Source organism: Hermetia illucens, chromosome 2 (genome assembly GCF_905115235.1).
Source record: "Hermetia illucens chromosome 2, iHerIll2.2.curated.20191125, whole genome shotgun sequence".
Lineage (NCBI taxonomy): Eukaryota > Metazoa > Arthropoda > Insecta > Diptera > Stratiomyidae > Hermetia > Hermetia illucens.
The window spans coordinates 27,421,638-27,440,972 of NC_051850.1; the positions used below are offsets into that span (position 1 = coordinate 27,421,638).

Sequence of the window (19,335 nt, forward strand, 5' to 3'; positions counted from 1 at the left end):
TTTGATACCGTTGACGATAATATTCTCCTCTCTAAACTTTCATTACTGGACTTCCTTCCCTCAGTCATCTCCTGACTTTCTTTCTACCTCTCATACCGTTCCTGCAAAGCTTCTTTTCATGATTTCTCATGTCGTTCCTTCTCCCCTTCCTCTGGTGTTCCCCAAGGCTCTATACTTGGCCCGCTTTTCTTCCTGTTTTTTATCAATGACCTTGGCTCCATTCTCACCTGCCCGTATTTGCTTTACGCAGACGACCTTAAGTTGTTTGCCTCAGTTGTGCTCTCTTACAGTACAACCTTGATTATTTAGTCGGTTGGTGTTCGGTAAACACGCTAACACTAAATGTTAACAAATGCCACTGGATGTGCTATCCGCTTAAACCCTCCCCAAAATCCTTTTCCTATTCTCTCAGTGGACAACCCCTTTCACTACTGAACTCCTTCAAAGACCTGGGTGTAATATTCGACGACAAACTTCGTTTCAATTCCTATTTCGTTGACATCATCAATAGAGCTTCCAAAATGTCTGGTCTTATCCTACGTTCCTCCTCCGACTTTGCCTCAATCCAGCTCTCCGTAACACTCTTCAATTCCCTTGACAGAAACATCCTTGAATATTGCTGTGTAGTCTGGTCCCCCTTTCGCATTCGCAACTGCCCCACTCTTGAAGTTGTACAACGCAAATTCACCCGGACCCTCTTTTACAAAAAGAATCTTCCACGGGTTGATTATCCGTCACGACTCCGCACCCTCAATCTCCCCTCCCTACAGCAACGTCGTATCTTTCTTGATATCTGTACCCTTTTCAAACTCTGCAATTGTCTGATGGACTGCTCCGCCAACTCGGATATTACTTTCCATATCGCCTCGTTTCATAACACACCTAGTGCGAACATTTTTGATGTACCCTTCACGGAGCTCGAGATTTACTTCCACTCTCCAATCCCGACGCTATGCCGGTCCTACAACGCCCTACAGCTTAGGTCCTTTGACTCTATTTCCTTCTTTAATTTTAAGCGTCAAATAAGCCATTCACTTGCCCCTCCCTCTGAGGACAATATGTAATAAAGAATTTATTTTCTGTATATTGTTCTCATTAAATAAATAAATAGAGCAAGTCTTCGACTGGAAGAGGTCTCTGGGGTACTCAAAGAATGGTTTACCTAGTGTCCGTAGCCTAGCTTTAGCTAGAAATGCTTGAGGGTTTCCCCATCTTCTCCGTAGGTTCGGCAATGCATCCGAGTCTGGCGGCATTGGTCTCCTATAGGCCAGTGCTCTGTGAAGACCGCCGTAATCTTGTATGCTTTTGCACGCGTCTTGCATCAGAGTCCTTGCGATCGGGTTTTGTTGTAGGCGGATCAAATCCTCTTTCCTTCGCAATCAAAATATGATGATAATGCCCTCAGGCAATTCCTTTGCGATTGCTCAGCTCTAACTAGAGCCAGGCTATGAACACTAAGCAAACTATTCTTTGAGGACCTCAGAAAGATCTCTAGCTGCAGGGCAGCCGGGAGAGCAGCTTTCCTTCGTGAATGTTATGGGCTGGCTTTGAAAATCTGAGTCGGATGGATTCTGCCTCCGTGTTCTCATAACAGCAGTCATGGTCTTGGGAGTTTGTGGCATCACAATAGCACACCACACGCTAATAGGGTTCCTAGGAGCGGCCATTGATATCTGATACCTGAGATCCGCGGCTGATAAGTAGTGCGCGTAGATTCCACCCTTAAAGCCGCCAGCGGGATACAAATTGTGTCTACCGAAGAATTGCCAAGTGCGGAACCTCATTTGGACAGCTCGGTTCGGGTAACTAGCAGTGGCAGTGATTGAGCGGCACTTACCAAACCAGCAGCAGCAGTCAATGGATTCCCCAGTAGTAGGCGGTTTTGTTGGGCTACTGTCGCTGCAACATTCAGGTAGGCCGCCATGGCGGCTGATTGCGGTGGTAGAAGTGCAGCAGCGGCAACTGGTGGCAAGGTTGCGAGAAGTGTAATTTCCACTGGACTTGTGGGTGTTGGAGCAGTTGTACTGCTGTTGCCGGAACAATTGGAATCATCTGAAGAACATCGGCCGCCTGATGAAGAATCACATGATTAACAACGAGGACTGCCAAGCTCACTCTACCGACTCCAGCCTGCTACTTCCTCTATCTGATACTGAACTAGACTCGCTGCCACTTCTCTCGCGCTTAGGACAATGCTGTTGCTGGTACGTCCTTAACAGAACCATTGTTTGGACAACAACTTCAAGTTTATCGCCTTCGGTGCCATTGAACTTTACAACGGCCGCAGAAACTAGCTCTTCTACCTTGGACTTCTCTTACACCACAGCAAGAGCCTTTACTCCAGCCCCCAATCCAATCTGATCACGCCATCGTCTCAGGACGTCTGAAGATCCAAGAATCGTCGACGGAGCCTTCAAGAACTTCGAGAAAAAGTTTCTAAATTGTAAAATTTTGTATTTCTTGTGAATTTCTTTTAATAATAATTATAGAACCGCCGCAAGAGACGGCGACGATATTTTTTTCGCCGATTGGAGTTCCGCTTTCGGGGCGAGTTTTTTATTTGTGGTCTGCGTTTCAAGCGTCCGCTCCGGGGTGCATCGGTGGATTTTGCTGAAGTGTGTTTTTCTTTTGTCTTTCATACGGGCATTTGGGTGTGCGGTCTGCCGTCGTCAAATTAGGGTCTGTTTAAATTCGGTACAGCCGCGTTCTCGACTCATTTCGCATCGTTTAACTTAGCTATTGTCATGTCTCTGGACAACAATGACGCGGCAGCCCTATCAGACTCTCAAGTGACCGCCCTCACTGTGCATGTCCCCCCTTTTTGGCGGTGGAACCCGGAGCTGTGGTTCGTCCACCTGGAGGCGAATGGAATCACAGCGGACGCAATTTATTTTTAAAAATGTAGTATTGGTAAGTCTAGGACTCGGATGGACTTTCAGCCGATAAACAGTTGAAATAGTTAAAACTTGCTTTTTCCACCATGAACCACTTCATCAGTGTTAACAAGTCACACTCTGATAAACAGTTAGCCCTGCAAGGCATACGCTGATTGTGAATTTGGCGAACTGCTAATTTATAAAAAGGACTTACTCAAATCGCTCGGAAATACAGCTTCATAGTCCAGTCAAAAATTTCCTCAACATCTGTCAATTTCCAAGGACGAGAACAATCTTTCCAACTGAGACATTAGCAGATTCAAATTAAATCTCAATTAAACCCAGTTTCATCCTGCAATCGAGGAAAATGGTTTCAGAAATCATTATTTCCCGGAATAGCAATGCATTACTAAAATAATAACTCCCTGTTTCCTTCCCTCTAGAATTGATTGAACAGCACCCAATCAGCTTTAGAGTGTAGTTCCCATTGGCCCGTAAGATTGGATTTCCGAAGTCAATTGCTTACAGACTTCTCCCAAATGAAAAATACAAATTTCTTGGAATTACAACTCCCAGAGTTGCTGGAATTTAGGTCATAAAGAATTCAGGGATCTTGTTCCAGAAATTTTGATTATGCGCGTTCCAATTATTTCCGCGAATTTCGTCCGTTTGATGGAATTTCTAATTATATTTTCTGAGTATAATCAGGCGATTACTTTCTCCAATTTTCCACTGAACTATGCAAAGTGTTCCTTCCAACTAGGAGCCACCTCCCAACTGCACTGGATTTACGCTACTAGGAATAGACCCGTCGTAATTCAATTCATCTTCTCCCTTCGGATTTCAACCCTAGAAAACAAGTTCCACAAAATTCAATGAATTGTGAAACGAACAAAAAAGATACCGACTGCAATTTTGCCCTGAATCCTTCGTGGAATATCTTTTGATCATATTTACAACGTGTAATACATTTACTACGAAAAAAGGACCGACGACCTTCCGAGAAAACCAAAATAAGGACTAGCTCTGCTTTCGTGTTTTCAATGTGGCGGGTTGTCGGGTATATAATGTTTGCAGTAGACGAAAAAGGACATGGGTAAGAGGGAGAATAGTAATGTATTGAGGATAAATACGGCGCATTTTCAATTCCTCGAAATGCGGCCAAGGCAATGATGATTGGCGTTCATTGATTTCTTTGCCGAGTTAATTGGAAGTGTTTGTTATTGGGACTGTTGGTGACTAGTGGGGTCGAGTGGCGGTGAAGAGTTTCGACTTTCATTCAAGAATGTAATCAAGATTTTGGCACAAATGCTGGGAATCCGGATTTGCTGAGGTGAAGTTTCTGAAATTTTTGGGAGAATTTCGAAAATACTGAGGAGATTTTGTCAGGAAAATTGAGCTCACCTTGAGTGTTATTTCTAGAGGAGTTCCATTGTCCTTTGTTCAAGAGCTTTTGAATCCTAAGACCATGGGGAGGCCAACGAGATAGGGAAGAAAAGGGGCTGATTCCCCGGAGCCAGAGTTTTTTTTTCAAAATTAGCTTGATTATGGAATTTCGGCCCAGCCACTCTGAGTAATGTTGCATTCTCAAAGAACGCGGGCACGCGCAGAGACTTATCACGAACTCCGTCGAGCGGAGAAGCGACTTCACAGATGGAAAAAGGAAGCCTGGGGGAGCCAACAGGTCTGTGAACTCAAAAAGTACAGGGAGCAACCGCACCAGGCGCGGAAGTTTTACCAACAAGTCAGCAGGATGAAGCCTTACACACCTCGATGTTCATCCTGCCGAGATAAAGAGGGAAATCTGATTTCCGACAGAATAGGCAACGGTGCAATGGTACTTTGATGAGCTACTGAACAACCAGAACATCGGCGAGCTGGGGGTCCCGCCAACTGAAGACGACGGACAAATACTGCCACCACCAAGTATAGAAGAAAGAGTCCGTGCAATTTATCAGCTTAAAAATCATAAGTCGCTAGGAGCCGATGGAATTACAGCCGAATTGGTTAAATATGGAGGCGACCAATTACACCAAGTGGTTCATCAACTTGTGCTGAAGGTGTTGGAGAGCGAATCAACGCATGACGACGGGCAAAGGAGAAAGATAGCACGCAGTGCAGCAATTATAGAGGTATCATGTTGCTGAGTACCATCTATAAGATATTCTCCGCTATCTTGCTAGGCCGGATAGCCCCATACGCCCAGAAGTTCATTGACCCATACCAAAGAGGCTTCACTCCAGGCAAATCAGCAACAGATCAGATTTTCTCTGTGCGGCAAGCGATGGAAAAACTGTTGGAATATGGACACTAGTTGCACCATCTGGCCAGGGTAAAACTGTACACGGCCATGCGAGAATTCGGTATCCCGACGAAATTAATAAGACTGACTAGGCTGGCCCTCACCAATGTGTGAGGCCAGATAAAAGCAGCGGGATCACTCTGGAGACCATTCAACATCAACAACGGTCTAAGACAAGGGTATATCTTACCATGCGTCCTCTTTAACCTGGCCCTCAAGAAAGTGATCCGTGATTCTGAACTACGAAATCTATGAGCGATCCAATGACCGTCAGGTTGTGGATAAAATCCGGCTCAATAGGTTACGGTGGGCGGATCACTTAATCCGTATGGATGAGAATGATCCAGCCCGGAAAGTCTATAAGGGCAATATCTATGGTAAAAAAAGAAGACGAGGCACACCCTGCCTGAGATGGAGCGATGGTTTAGGTCAGGATGCCAGGCAGCTTCTAGGGATATCGAATTGGTGAACCTCGGCGCAAAACCGGGATGTCTGGAGTTCCTTATTAAGGCAGGCCTAGATGGCTCCCTTCTTTACAATTTGCTGTGAGTGTCGTTGTAAGTGTTATTCGCGTGTATTAATATTTTCCTTGGGCGGAATGGGAAAACTGAGAAAATGGGGAAGTTTACAAGTGCACAACATTTAAGTGTGATTGCTGAATAATGGAATAGACCTGATACCAAGGACAATGGAACGAATTTAATGAAATCGTAATTGCTTGCTACTAAACAAAATTTGGAATAGTATGAGTTGATCTCTTTACAGACATGATGGCTTAAATTATTCCAAAGATGCTTTGAACTCTTCTTCCAGAATTACTTAGATATTTTGAAAAGAATTGATGACAAAAATAGGCCCATTAACTTCTCTGATATTTTGCTGCACTTTATGGAAACTAAGCGACCAGCTCTACCCTCGCACGCCATCTTGTCGTGGTGGAGGAGCCTGCGGTAGTTTACTACGACACAAAGGGAATTCAAGACACACGAATCCACCCGCGAAATCAGGTCGTGGCCTAGGCACGGATTTTGGAGGCCTTACTAGATTCATGTTCCCCCACGGATTTGTGGAAAAGAGATTCTCTACTTTAATGGAAAACCTGCACCCAGTGTCTACGGCGCGGCCAGCCAGAAAAGATAGTACAGCAACTCCCTTAATAAGAGAAACTGGAACCTTGTCTATGGCCGGCCTGTCGGTGACACTGAAGCTTAAATCTCCCAGAAAACGGGAGAAGAAGTCTCTGCAAAAGGAAATTTCAGCCCCAAAGGAGAAGGGACTTTAGGCTTGCATGTCAGAACCTGCTCTAATACCTCGTAAAGCATAAGAAAGTGAAGCCAGTGATGTTGGCGCAACTGGTCTAATTCAGATACGCAGCCTGGACACCGTGAACCTTGGAGGGCTCCCAGTCAAATTACCCTGCAGCATACTAAAAACTCTTCCTATCTATTGGCAGTAAGGCAGGGAAATTTTCAGGACTGTCCTTATATATTTCGGGTCCAAGAACCATGGGTTCGTTTTAACAAAATCTGTGGTATTGGATTAGTAAAGGGGACTAGGATCTTTGAGGCCGAGGACCTGCGTTCTGATGTCAAAATTGTTAGAGACAACAATGCTGAGACAATTCTGTTCCCCTCATTGTGATCAACTTGCAATATCACATTAATAGCAAGAGAAGAAACGTCATAGTTGCTTACCCTGTGACTCTTTGTATCTACCGCTGACGCAAGAACTAAAGGAAGTGTATTCAGAATTAATTGGCCTTGAACTCTTAATAGGTTGTGATGCGAACGCTCAGCATGTTTTCTGAGGCAGTAACATATGCAATACTAGCGGAGAGAAGCTATTTGATTTTATCACTTTAGCTGGTCTGATGAACATAGGGTGCGCCCCTACATTCCAGGGACCAAGAATAAGTGAAGTAAGTGACCTAACAATCTGCACTTCAAAGTCGTTAGAGTTGATTAGAGACTGACGAGTATTAGATGGAAGTCTCACTCTCAGATTACCGTTACTTACAATTTAGTCTGACTATACAAAGACGGAATCCTAGGAAAACGGACTGGACAAAGTTCAATAAACTGCTTGCCAACAAAGTAGAACTCCCTAGGCGAAACTCCGAATGGCACAATTTTAGAGTGGTTTGAAGAGGCTTGTCCTACTTCCCCAAGTCAAAGCGGTTCCATGGTGGAACGGAGAACTGCAAAGACTAGGGAAATCGGCCAGATGACTTCTAAATTGTACTTGCAAAAGCAAAAAGAATGAAGACTGGTTAAACTTCCGGAAATTCATCGAGGGGCTTGTAAAACCTTCGAAACCAGAGCACCTGGCATGAATGACATTTATCCAGCGATACTAGAGGAGGGTATAGAACCCTTGGGTCAACCTATCGGAAATATTTGTCTTGCTCTGGGCTACGTGACCGAAGGTTAAGGTGATCTTCATACCCAAGTTTGGGAAAGATAACTATTCCAATCCAAAGAACATCAGCAGAATCAGCTTAACATAATTTTCGCTAAAATGTCTGGAGAGACAGGTCGACCATCACATCCATGGGAAGGCGCTAAGGTCCACCCACAAATGAAAACTAACTTGCTTACCAACGTGGAAAATCCTATGAATCTGCTCTGAAAGGCGAGTACTCGATGAGGGTGTTCGTGGACATTGAAGAGGCGTTCAACAGTGTGTCCTTCCAAAAGTTTTGTGATGTCGCCAGAGAGCATGGTGTCGATCAAACTTTAATTAAATGGATCTATGCTATGCTAATGCAGTGACTGATGTCTGCTAAATTAGGTGTTGATCGCTATCTAACAACGAAAGCGACGAAAGGCTGCCCTCAAGGATGTATGCTAACGCCACTTCTGTGCACATTCTTGATCGACTCACTACTATGCGAACTGCAATCTGTCAATACACGCCCAAGCTTATGCAAATGAGCAGGCTGCGCTAGTTATTGGTCGAGATTTCAGAATGGTGTGTGGAAATACACAGATTTGATTAACAGTTAGTGCCTCAGAAATGGGCTTTCAATAAATCCAAATAAAACCACAATGGTATTTTTACATAAAGGAGGAAAGTGAATAAGATTTGAGTTTCAGAGATGAGGGATACAAACCTTTAGCTCTCCAAAGACTTGTAACATCTGGGAGTTATTCTAGACAAGAAGCTTCTTTAGAAGAAGCATGTAGATGTATAGATGATGCGAATTCTCATAGATTATGGGTTGTGTAAGATGATATGGAGACTTACGCCTCAGATAGTAATGTGGGTATATGTTGCTTTAATGAAATGTTCGTTTAGGGATCCATACTGTGGTGGATTAAGGTGAAACAAAAGAGTTTTCCCTGCAAACTAGCCACACTGCAAAGAATTGTGTGTCTGGGAATCACCGGGGCCATGGCACAGCAACGACAACCGGTGCAGCTATAAATGCATTATTTAGTTTATAGCCCTCGGATTTGTTTATTCAGAATACTGCAATGAGAGCAAGGGGGAACAATGGACATGGAGGCACAGAGCATTGGAAGAGTTATATGGAGAACTGAATCCTATTTTTAATTCCATCTGATTCTTGGATCCGCATACATCTATTTGATAGAAGATATGAAGCTATCTTGAAACGAAGAGAGAACCGGGACGAACAGTAGAATATGTTTCAGGATACATTGACGTCTTCTATAGCGATGGCTGAAAAACAGGACAGAGTTCTAGAGCAGGGATGTGGGCTTTTCCCTTTGGACAATAGACAACGGTCTTCCAGGCTGAAGTGTCCGCGATCCTAAGGGCGGCAACCTGGATGGTTGACGAGCAGTTGAATGGCAGGTGCATCGTGATCTGTAGCAATGGTCAAGCGTTGTTTCGCCGTTGATGACGATGATCGAATTTCGAGGAAGATTCACAAAATGTACACCCTGGATCAGGGTTTTCTCCCTACGACCCTGAGTGTGAGATATTTTTTGAATAACTCAACTTGATCAGAACACCAGATACACTCACTCTACAACGCTTCAAAGCATAGAATTTATGCTTGGGTTGGCTATTGACATCTGCCGACAAGTTCCAATGTAAAAATCCACCCATAATATGCCTTTTCAGACGAAATATGCAAACCACCGCCAAGACGCGGCTTCATTCTCCCCCAACTTGCAAAGAAAAACCAGTTAATTCGCACAAATATCTCTACAGCCATAGTGAATTGAATTCTGTGCCTTTACTTGGTTACTCCATCCGGCTGTGGATTTCCCCATATTAAGTATTAAAAATAGTTACAACCAGCGTGTCAGGCCAACAATAAGGCTTGCCTCATAGTAAGGAGAGTAAAAAAGGCCACATGTTGCGATATTTAGATTAAGATAGTGCTATTCGTGGTTTGATACAATGGCCGTTGTTCTTGGCCCTCCACATAACAATATAACATGCATGCATGGAGGATGGGATCTGTTTCTGGGCTTCCACGTACTCCAAGAAGCGCTTGTGTCGTACGTGGACTATACTACCGGCTGTAGTTATTTCGTGCCAAAGATATAAAGGTGAAAAACTACTAAAATGTGGTACTACTCCGGCATGCCGTAAGTTCGATGGTGTATGTGCGCTTATTAGTCATTCATTCAACGGAAAATGTATGCACGTAAAAAGACCATAGAGGTAAAAGTAGAATTGAATGCAACAGGCGAGAAACGGAAGGTTGGTCGTTTTATGCTTCAGAATGGGTTGCATGGTGTCTTCATGGATGCATTCAAATTTCGATTACCAAAAATGGTATTTCCAATTGATCGGCGAATACACTGCATCGCAGAGCTTACAGTCATAGCCACCTGCTAAATAATTCGTATGGCTTTCCATGAAAATGCCTCGGGTTTTCTATTAATCATACTCATTTCAAGCGATATTTGAGTCAAAGCTTTTAAAATAAAATTACATGCATGATCGATAGCGACTTTGACCTAAAAATAGCAGAATCACCGCCTGCATGGGCCAGTTCCAATTCCGAGAACGCGTCGATGAATTTCTTAGGTGGTTCCACGACTAAATCGGAAATTTGGTAATGCAAAGATTGAGATAAAGACGCACTGACTGAACAGAAGCTTCAAAGGGTTTGTCATTCTCAAATCAACTTTTTCCATGTCCGGGTGAAATTTTCCAATGAAATCCACATATGCTCCCCAAAAAACATGAAATCCTGCCCCAAATAGATCCAGTTTAGCAATAAAACCTCGAGTCTAGTTCAGAAGTGCAACAGGTTTTTTTGTTGGATAGTGTAGGCCACACTCACTATGCAAATACGGCCATCAATGTATAATGTATAATTTATCGTCCTGAATCTCGCACCACTAATTTCCACAGAATCCGGGAATCCTATGCCAATAATTAGTTCCTCCATTCAATGGCACTTTGCAGCTGGTCACATACTATCGAATTCTATTGTGTTGATAGTGTGCACACAAAACTAGCGAGACCGGATATGTAATTCACCAATAGCCAAAGAGTCCGAAACCCAGCTCCATGGCCAGATAGAGCAATTATCAATTACAAACATCACTTACAGCAAATTAATTGGTATTCCCTCCGTACACGCTCCAGTGCTGGCTCCTCCAACTATGGTTGTGGGAACTACTACGATTCTGCTGACCTGGCTAGCGGTAATCGAGCCAAAACTATGTTCGGTTCTAGTAAAAACGCAATGAACTGGTCACTGTTTCGGTGTTTTCGGAAAACCACACTCAATTCACTTAGCAACACTTAGCACTTTTCAGATACTTTTCTTGCACTATCATTTCTCCTTCTTACATCACGAATTCATTTGCCTGCGACTGACTGGCAATAGTGTGTTGGGGGTTGCAGCGGAAACTTTCGCGCGATGATGTACGAAAATCGTGTACTAGTGCAAAGGCATTCGCGCTAAACAAATTATTCGCATGCTAATTGGGCGACGAGGTAAAGGGAAGAACTAGCTCCTGACTTCCTGATGACTAGAGGGTGGCTATGTACGGTATCCTTACAAGCGCTCATCTATCTCCATTCAAACTAATCAATCTGACCCGGGTCACAAAAGATACTTTTTCAATTCAATCCAGCTAAGAAACTCGGGAACTCAGTAAGACTAAAGTAAGATGCAGAAAGTACACGTCCACCTCGACTGGCAGAAAACTAAAGACTGTGCAAGCGGCTAGCTGCCTCTCTACTACTTCAGCCAGTCAACATACAACGACCCTCCACTGTACAACAACAAATTTCCAAGAAGAGAAGCAGAGAATGTATTTCGTATCTTTTTCCTGGGATTTTTATTTAATGTGCGCCTTTAGCGCGAAACGTTAACATGAACACGATGATGATGAACATACACCACACACTGTAGAAAAGACGATGACGACAATCTTGTCGGGTGAATGCGAAATAATTTACGGAATTTATGTCTTATTTAGGGAAAGGTAGATGAATCGGATAGAAGAGAAATTTAATTAGAAATTACCTATCACAAAGAGGGTACAAGCCATCTGTAGGGTTTTTTACTTAAAAAAACTTCCGAACAATGCTTAGTATTATATTGAAACTGAAGTATGTAACTATCGTTCCGTAGAATAAATTAATTGTCCCCCATCTAAACAGAAAAAATTTCAAACAACGCTTAACTTTGCTGAACGATCGTATCAAATTTTAATAAATTTGTCCTTGAGCTATGTTTTGGATAGGATTAGACTTTTTGGGCTTTTGTGTGAAATATTTATATTTATTAGAATCGATTCAATGTGTCATACCCGATTTATTCGGAAACGCCTGAAGCTATTGTTACAAAATTTAGTGAGAACATGTCGTCTGTGAATACCTTTACATATAGTAAGGGGCTCCATTTTCTGTTACATGCAAAAGGGAGGCGTAAAATTTTGTTTCACAGAATATGCTCATGTGGGGTACTGATATTGGTAGTAACATAGGTGAGTGGTGAGGTGAGCTCAATATGTGTGCCTCAAAAAGTGTAAAAAGTTTCGTTCTCAGAACCTGTCCAACCGAAAAATCTGAAAAAATTCACAATGGTGGATCTATATTAAATCTAGGCCACAAAATACATCCCATTGTGATACCCGCACAAATAAAGTCAATAATATTTTCAGAACCACTTCAACCGAAAAATCTGAAAAAAATATTACCATGTCTTAGAAATTTTCCCGAAAACCACCCTTAAGTTCATGCTAAAAGTGCAAAATGTAGTACCGTCATCAGTAATAATATAATTCATAATTTTGGAAAGTTCGAAAAAAATGCAACTAATATTAACAAAGTCATAGATCAAAGTCTTGAATTTCACGTGAATTTATCGCAACCTAAGACGAGTGTGACGTCACCATCATATCAAGGGCGGAATTAGATATATCAAGGAATATTTAAAATGTTTAGCTATGTATGAATGGAAGAATATGCATAGGAAATTTTTCACACATGATGAACACAAAATCTCTATACCCTAAGCATCCAACAATCCGAACAAATTTTGGTGGACAGATGGGAACTATGAAATCCCACGCATGCAGTGAGTGACATAAATTTAGGTGGAGTTTAGAGGGAGGTTCCCCATACATGTAACCCAAAAAGAAAATGAGTAAGTGCGCTTAGATGAAATCTAAGCCTCAAAATATGTCAAATTCCGATATCTGCTCAAATATACTTAATAATAGTATATTACCACATTTTAGAAATTGATTGAAAACTCCCTTAAGTTCATCCTAGGAGTACCAAATGCAAAATAGTCTCGTGCATACACATGCCAAGTTTTTTGGAAATCTGATTATTAGTGTCAAAGTTATAGCAGTTCAAACTTATCCATTTCGTGCGAATTTACCGCATTCTAAGCCCTACAAATAAGATGTTGACGTCATAATTAACGAGAATAATTGACATTCGAATGAAATATTAAAATTCCATTCATGAAGAATCTACTTCTCCCCAGCACTTTTTAAGGTTTTGTGTGAAACAAAAAACAAGTTTAATAAAGTATCAAAAGGTCAGCTTTCAATATTTTTTAATAATCCTAATTTGCGGGCTGTGGTTAAGTCCGGACGTTAAAATGCCGTTTATATTTTCTCTTTAAGATGATCACCGCGTCCTCTGGCGTGGCAGCAGAAGAAGACCTTTTTTGGAGTTGGATGTATAAGTTGCTCTGTAATTCAATAACGAACTATGTTATCGGGCTGGCATCTACGCATGTTCAAGATATTATTAAATATATGGCGAAAAATTCGTATTTGTACCTTCATCCAGTTCTTCACAAAAAAATCTAAAACAGAGCGGAAAAAAATGGCTTTCACACGGGATGACCCCCTTAAGAGACTGAAGCAACGCGAACAATTTTATGATTTGACTCGACTATATGGATAAAGTAAAGCTAATATTTTTTATACACTTCTCTGGTTTCCAGTGTGTTCTAGATTCTCATAATCATACTAGAAAGTAGGTTTTCACTAATTTCCTGTAGGATTACCCTTCAAGATGCATGCACATTGCGCCATAATTCGATTAGTGTGACAGTTCGTTTTGAAACTGTCCAGAGATATCTGGTGGGATTGAGCCTGGATATTGACAGAGGTTAGTCTAACGTTTTGGATTCGCAATCTTGGGACCTTTTGGTCGATTTTGCCGAGCGCTGCAAATCATTGTTCTATTAAAAACAATGCCTGAAGCAGTGAGCCTTAAATCCGCCATGGTGATCCTGTACCTTAATGTAAGAGCGTGCCGCGGTTTATTTGGGTCTCATTTGAACATATAGCCTCCTCCAGCCCAGGTTTTATATTTTTTGGCGAACGCCACTCCCAATTTCTAGTGTGTCTGTGTTTGGAAGGATTTCTTTTCAGTGTTGCAGTGTTCGTCAAACAGTTTCAGAGAATACTTTCAAATTATCAATGAGCTGAAGACAATGGCATATTTCTATTGCATTTCGGTATCTATTACCTGTTATAGTCCTTACAAGTTCCTGATCCTGCACTTGGCCAAGAATCTGCTTGCGGTTCGCTTTATTTTTTTACAGATAAATCGCAAATTATTTGGCAAATTTTGCGTACTACGCCAACAGATGTTCCAGCCAAAGCTGCCAATGCATTTCACCATCTTGCCAATTTCCTTGCGGATATTGTGGGTTACCTACTGACTATAGCATGGGCCTTAATAACCAATTTTGAAATTATTTGTACGTTTTACCTTTATATTAATTAGACACCTATTTACAAAGCGAACACGGCTGTCCACTACCCGTCTTTACTCCTTGTGAGAAACCCATAAAATTGATCCCGCGATCATCTGTCACACAATCAAAAATTAATATTCCGTTAGTTCTGGCTGAACTCAGGAATATGTTGATAATGGAAGTTCAAAATATGAAATACGTTTTGTAGATTTGTGCGCATTGAAGTTACCACATTAAATTAAAATTGTAACTAATTCGAGCGTGATTAATTTTGTGAGTCACTGTACAAGTGGCCCAAAGCCGAGCCGGCGACTTCCTATTTCAGGGGTGGTCAGCTGGACCCTACTATATGCATCCCCGGTGTGGGAAAATGCATTGGAAAAGAAAGTAAATAAAAAAAATATGGAAACTATGGCCGCCAACAGTTCGCACGGAGTGAAACTACCAATGAGAGGCAGAAAAGGTGAAACGAGTCATAAGAAGACCGCTGGATCCACAGATAATCAGGGATATTCAGATATGGATCCAGCGATCCTGTTTCCACCTAAAACAACTTTTGAGTGGACGCGAATGTTATCGAGCTTCCCTCGATTGATTCGTCATATTCCCAAGGTAGCCAAATATTTCAAAAAACGCAGAACCAATACCTGAGGTTCCCAGTTCAAAGGGCTGCATTGGAAGTTGCAACTGGACGGCAGTACTATATTGGAGTCTCCGCGGAGAGAGTGGAAGAATTTTTGAATCAGTTCCAGAAAACTCCGTCGTGAACTACTTTCCAAAGCTTCCAGAACGAACCTAGCTGTCCAACAAAATGATCGCTCCACAAGCCCGACAACGCGTACTCAGGGCTGTGATCAATCAATTTTGCTGCGAGCCCAAGCCATTTTTCGCTTTTTACCCGAAATTCTATTTGATTTCTGTCCTGATATTGAGAATATTTAGCGAGATTGCCTGCCGTCCCGTGATAAAGATCTCTTATGAAAGTGGCTTGCTAAGCTTAAAGGAGGCGAAATTAGCACCGAGCACGCAACGGATGCCTTAAAGAGGCTCTTACCGACGTAAACATAAAAAAGTCCAGAAAATAATTTTGGATGACCGCAAAGTGAAGTTGGTCGAGATAATTGAGGCTCTAAAGATAGTATTAAAGGAACGTTTTGGATATATTGTGTAAAAATGCTTGGGTCTGCGAAAGCTCTGTTAAGTCAGTATGAGCATCACTAGGGTTCCCAGCAGAGAAAACTCTAGGGTGGTGCGCAAATAGGAGTCGGGCACTGTAACTTACTAACTCGTTCTGTTTTTACAGGAGCTATTGACGTATATCCGGTCCAGGTATACATATTTGGACAGTCGTCAGCCTCCTCTAGACCAAGAGCAATGCCTGCCCAGCTGAAGACCACACGACTTCGGTACTGAGCGGTACAAAAGCTATAAAGGAAAAAAGAAGAGGAGAAGGAGTAATTGCGGCCAATCTAGTTATAATCTGGCCGCGGCAGTGTTATACATTACAATCCTTCTTGATTGATTCATTGCATTAGGAGAGCTAGGTTTTTTTCACATTCCCTAAATGTCTGCCAACAGCTACTTAAAAATGCAACTTCCTCCAGCTACAATTTTTCCAATTTATACCAATGAGGAACGAAACCCCCTTTCTACTCTTCCGGAAATGATCCTTTTCCTGTACAAACAACAACACGTGGAACAGAACGTAAACCTACAAAAAAATATGCCAGAACCGTTTTTAAAGTTTTGTATAAAGCTCGCTCGCACATACAGTGAGTTACATTATTCTACGTCGAACTTAAGGGAGGTTGCCATACATGTAAAGGAGAGTTATTTTTCACCGAATATAGTCATATGGGGTATCAAATGAAAGATTTGTTGGAAAGGTGGGGAGTGCGAGGAGTCGAAAATGATCATTTTTTTCACGGAACCATTCCCAGAAACTACCCAACCGAAAAATCTGAAAAAAAATCAAGAAGCTGCCACTATATGGTACCTAGGCTCCGAAATACCCTCCATACTGATATATAATCAAATAAAGTCAATGATAGTATATCACTATAATTTTTGGTAATTGATTGCAAATCCCACTTTAAGTTCATTCTAGAATCATGAAAATTGCAGCACTGTAGGCAATAATATAGAGCATGATCCTACCAATACCGGTGAAAATTTTACTATTACTAATAAAGTTGTAATAGGTCAAAGTTGTAGCTTCTGCGTAAATTCAAGTCTTTAAATGTCAGTATCATGCGAAATTGGATATTCTCCCATAATATATGCATAAATTACTTACTAGGTACAAATGGGACAAATGTCCTCTCAAATGTTTTTATAAAATAAACACACAAAAACTTACATACCTGAAGCATGCAGCCTCCGATTTCCCGAATTGTTTTTTCTTTCATAAAGTTACATCAAGTTTCAGAACAAAAATATCTCCAGTAACCATAAGGGAATTTCTGCATGAAGTCAGGCCTGAATTGAGACTTGCAATAAGAAACCTAATTTGCTTCCAAAATGGCAACCTGAAAATCTGAGCCAAAACTTAAAAATCTCGAACTATAAATTTATTCTATTCATTTTGGTTAAGTCATCTAGAAAAAGTCCTATCCTGAACATAACACATTTTCCTACTGGCCTGAAACTAAATTCCCAACAACGAGTTTATATTAAATTTTGCGTTAAAGAGGGATTCCATCGTACATTGAAAATGATTTCATCCTATTAGTCATTACTGGAGAAGAGACGTGACGCACACATTGGCCACGAACTCTGCATTCCTGCATGATTTTTTATTGATACACGGAATTGCCAGTTGATTTCTTTACATTCTTTTTTGTGCGAAATGCTCATATTAAATTTATGATTCGTTGGACACAGTGAACCGTCCTTGTATTGGTAGATTGCAGAAAACAACTTAATCTTGAATGATCCATTCGTAATTAGGATGCTTATCGGCATTTGATACCAAACTCAATTCAGGAAAGACTATGGCAAAGCTGATTGAACTGATACAAAGTCGAAATTTCAGCTACGAAAAACTCCCTTTTCTTGTTGCCAGAGATATTGACGATTTTATTAGTCCATATTTGGCCTACGGTTACTCTCATAGTAGGAGAATACTTTGGCAGTAGTTTTTACCTCTACAGTTCGAAAAACCGGGCCTGGGATGAAAATGATGCACAAAGGCAAGTGATTTTAGAGAAATGCGATTGTCGTTGATAATCGTCGCGGTTCTCCGCCTCGGGCTGATTCCAGTTAACCCGTTGGGGAGTTCCGTCCTCACGTACTCGAGGAGGGTAATCAGACCCGAGTCTACAAGGAACTCATCTGAAGTGGCTCTGCCACGAAGCCTCACTGGAGGTTATCTGGTACCATGGGAACCGGGATGGCCCTCTGAGAGCACATGCTCCAGGAGAATTCCTGGAGGATGTGTTCTCAGCCCGGTTATTTGCGGTTGGCCCCCTAGTGGGAGTTTCATGGTGGTTGTGGTTATGCCTACATCGCGGGCAGAGCTCCTCGGAGCTCAAGCATGGAGTTGCGCTGTACAACTCGGGCGCCGTACCCCTTAATTGCGGCAGAGGTGTTAGATTGGCCTCGGATCCACTGGTATGAATGCTGAGCCTGCACTCAGGATAAACCAGGATCGCTGTGCTTGCTCTGATTGTGGTCACAAAATCAATCCGCGTCCGAAGAGGACCGTGGGATTAAGCCTTCACGGCAGGTACTCACGTTAAACCCCCAGGACTTTCGTGTCGTTGATAATGTGTGTATACTATGCACTAATATATAATTATACATAACATGATCAAAAAATGAAAATAAATAAACTCATTGATTAAACGATAATTTCTTCTTGACCCTTATTCAGCCCTCCCCCATTACTATGTATTTTCCAGGTGAATTAATTTTATATTTTCCTCAAATTCAGTTTTCATTTCATTTCAATCTGATTTCTGTTCCCATTACGTAAAGTTATATTATCCGTGGTTTTGTGTACTAAATTGAGACTCAATACAAGGCTCGTTTCCAAGAGCTGAGAAAAGTGTGTGTAGCACGTTCAATAATTTGGGAGAGTTACTATCGAAAACTTGTCGTCTTCGTTGTGTTGCCAACTCTATAATAAACACTCGATAGTGGAATATTTTATATGACTTGCTTCTTCCCTGCCATTCGAATGGATTTCTAGCGTGAAGGAGTAAAGTCCATTGAATGGAACCCATTTGGGAAAATTCTGGGAACATTTTTTAAGCCAGACTTTATGAAGGTTGGGGGCTGATTTGCTGCGGGAACACTACCAACCACGTCATACACATTGGCCTCTTTGCAGGCCCAACCAGACGGATGACTATACATATACCCGAATACCAAGTATTCCCATGGCAAAGTGAGTATCAGACCCAACGCCAGTACTTCGAACCCGAACCCAATCGGTCTGTCGGCCAACCCAAAGTGGATTATGACTCCCTCGTTCTCGGCTGACTTTCCCATGTGCTTCTAGTCATGGTATCTCGGTTATTATCGATAGTGTATGGCGTTTTGTTGATAGTGTGGAATGAGCGCTGGGAGACCTCGAGCGTTGATATGCTGTTGACTCTCGTCTTGCACGTTTTATTATGAACAATTCCACTCAGTGACGCAACACCGCTAAAATGCGAGAATGCCAGTTGCTTTCCTTACATACGAATTGAAATTTATCACTTGCTTTCCATTATTTTAACACCATCTGATATCTTTAACTGTTCTTCTGGAATTTGCTTTTCCACGAGGTCGGGGACATTTGAATTCCAGGAAAAGCAATCCGACAAATTTTTGCTTCAGAAAGATCATTTACCTTCTAAGCTATCCTATCTTCTTAGAATTGGATATTCAGACGCTTAGATGCCCTATATCTTATCAATATCAATATGCAAACAGGTTTAGTCGCTAATTTTATCTGATGTCAATCTAATGTATCAAAGAATAAGCTGCTGCATGTCTATCAT

General features: G+C 41.8%; 1 protein-coding gene across 1 annotated transcript in view; it reads right to left on the reverse strand.

Moving 5' to 3' along the window:
• The window catches only part of LOC119648034 (hybrid signal transduction histidine kinase A), a 52,838-nt gene extending 41,491 nt beyond the window's left edge, over positions 1-11,347 (reverse strand). Inside the window, exon 1 of the mRNA XM_038049460.1 lies at positions 10,719-11,347. The gene's annotated coding sequence lies outside the window, so the exon portion shown is untranslated. The remainder of the gene's footprint in view (positions 1-10,718) is intronic.
• Between the last annotated feature and the right edge of the window lie 7,988 nt (positions 11,348-19,335).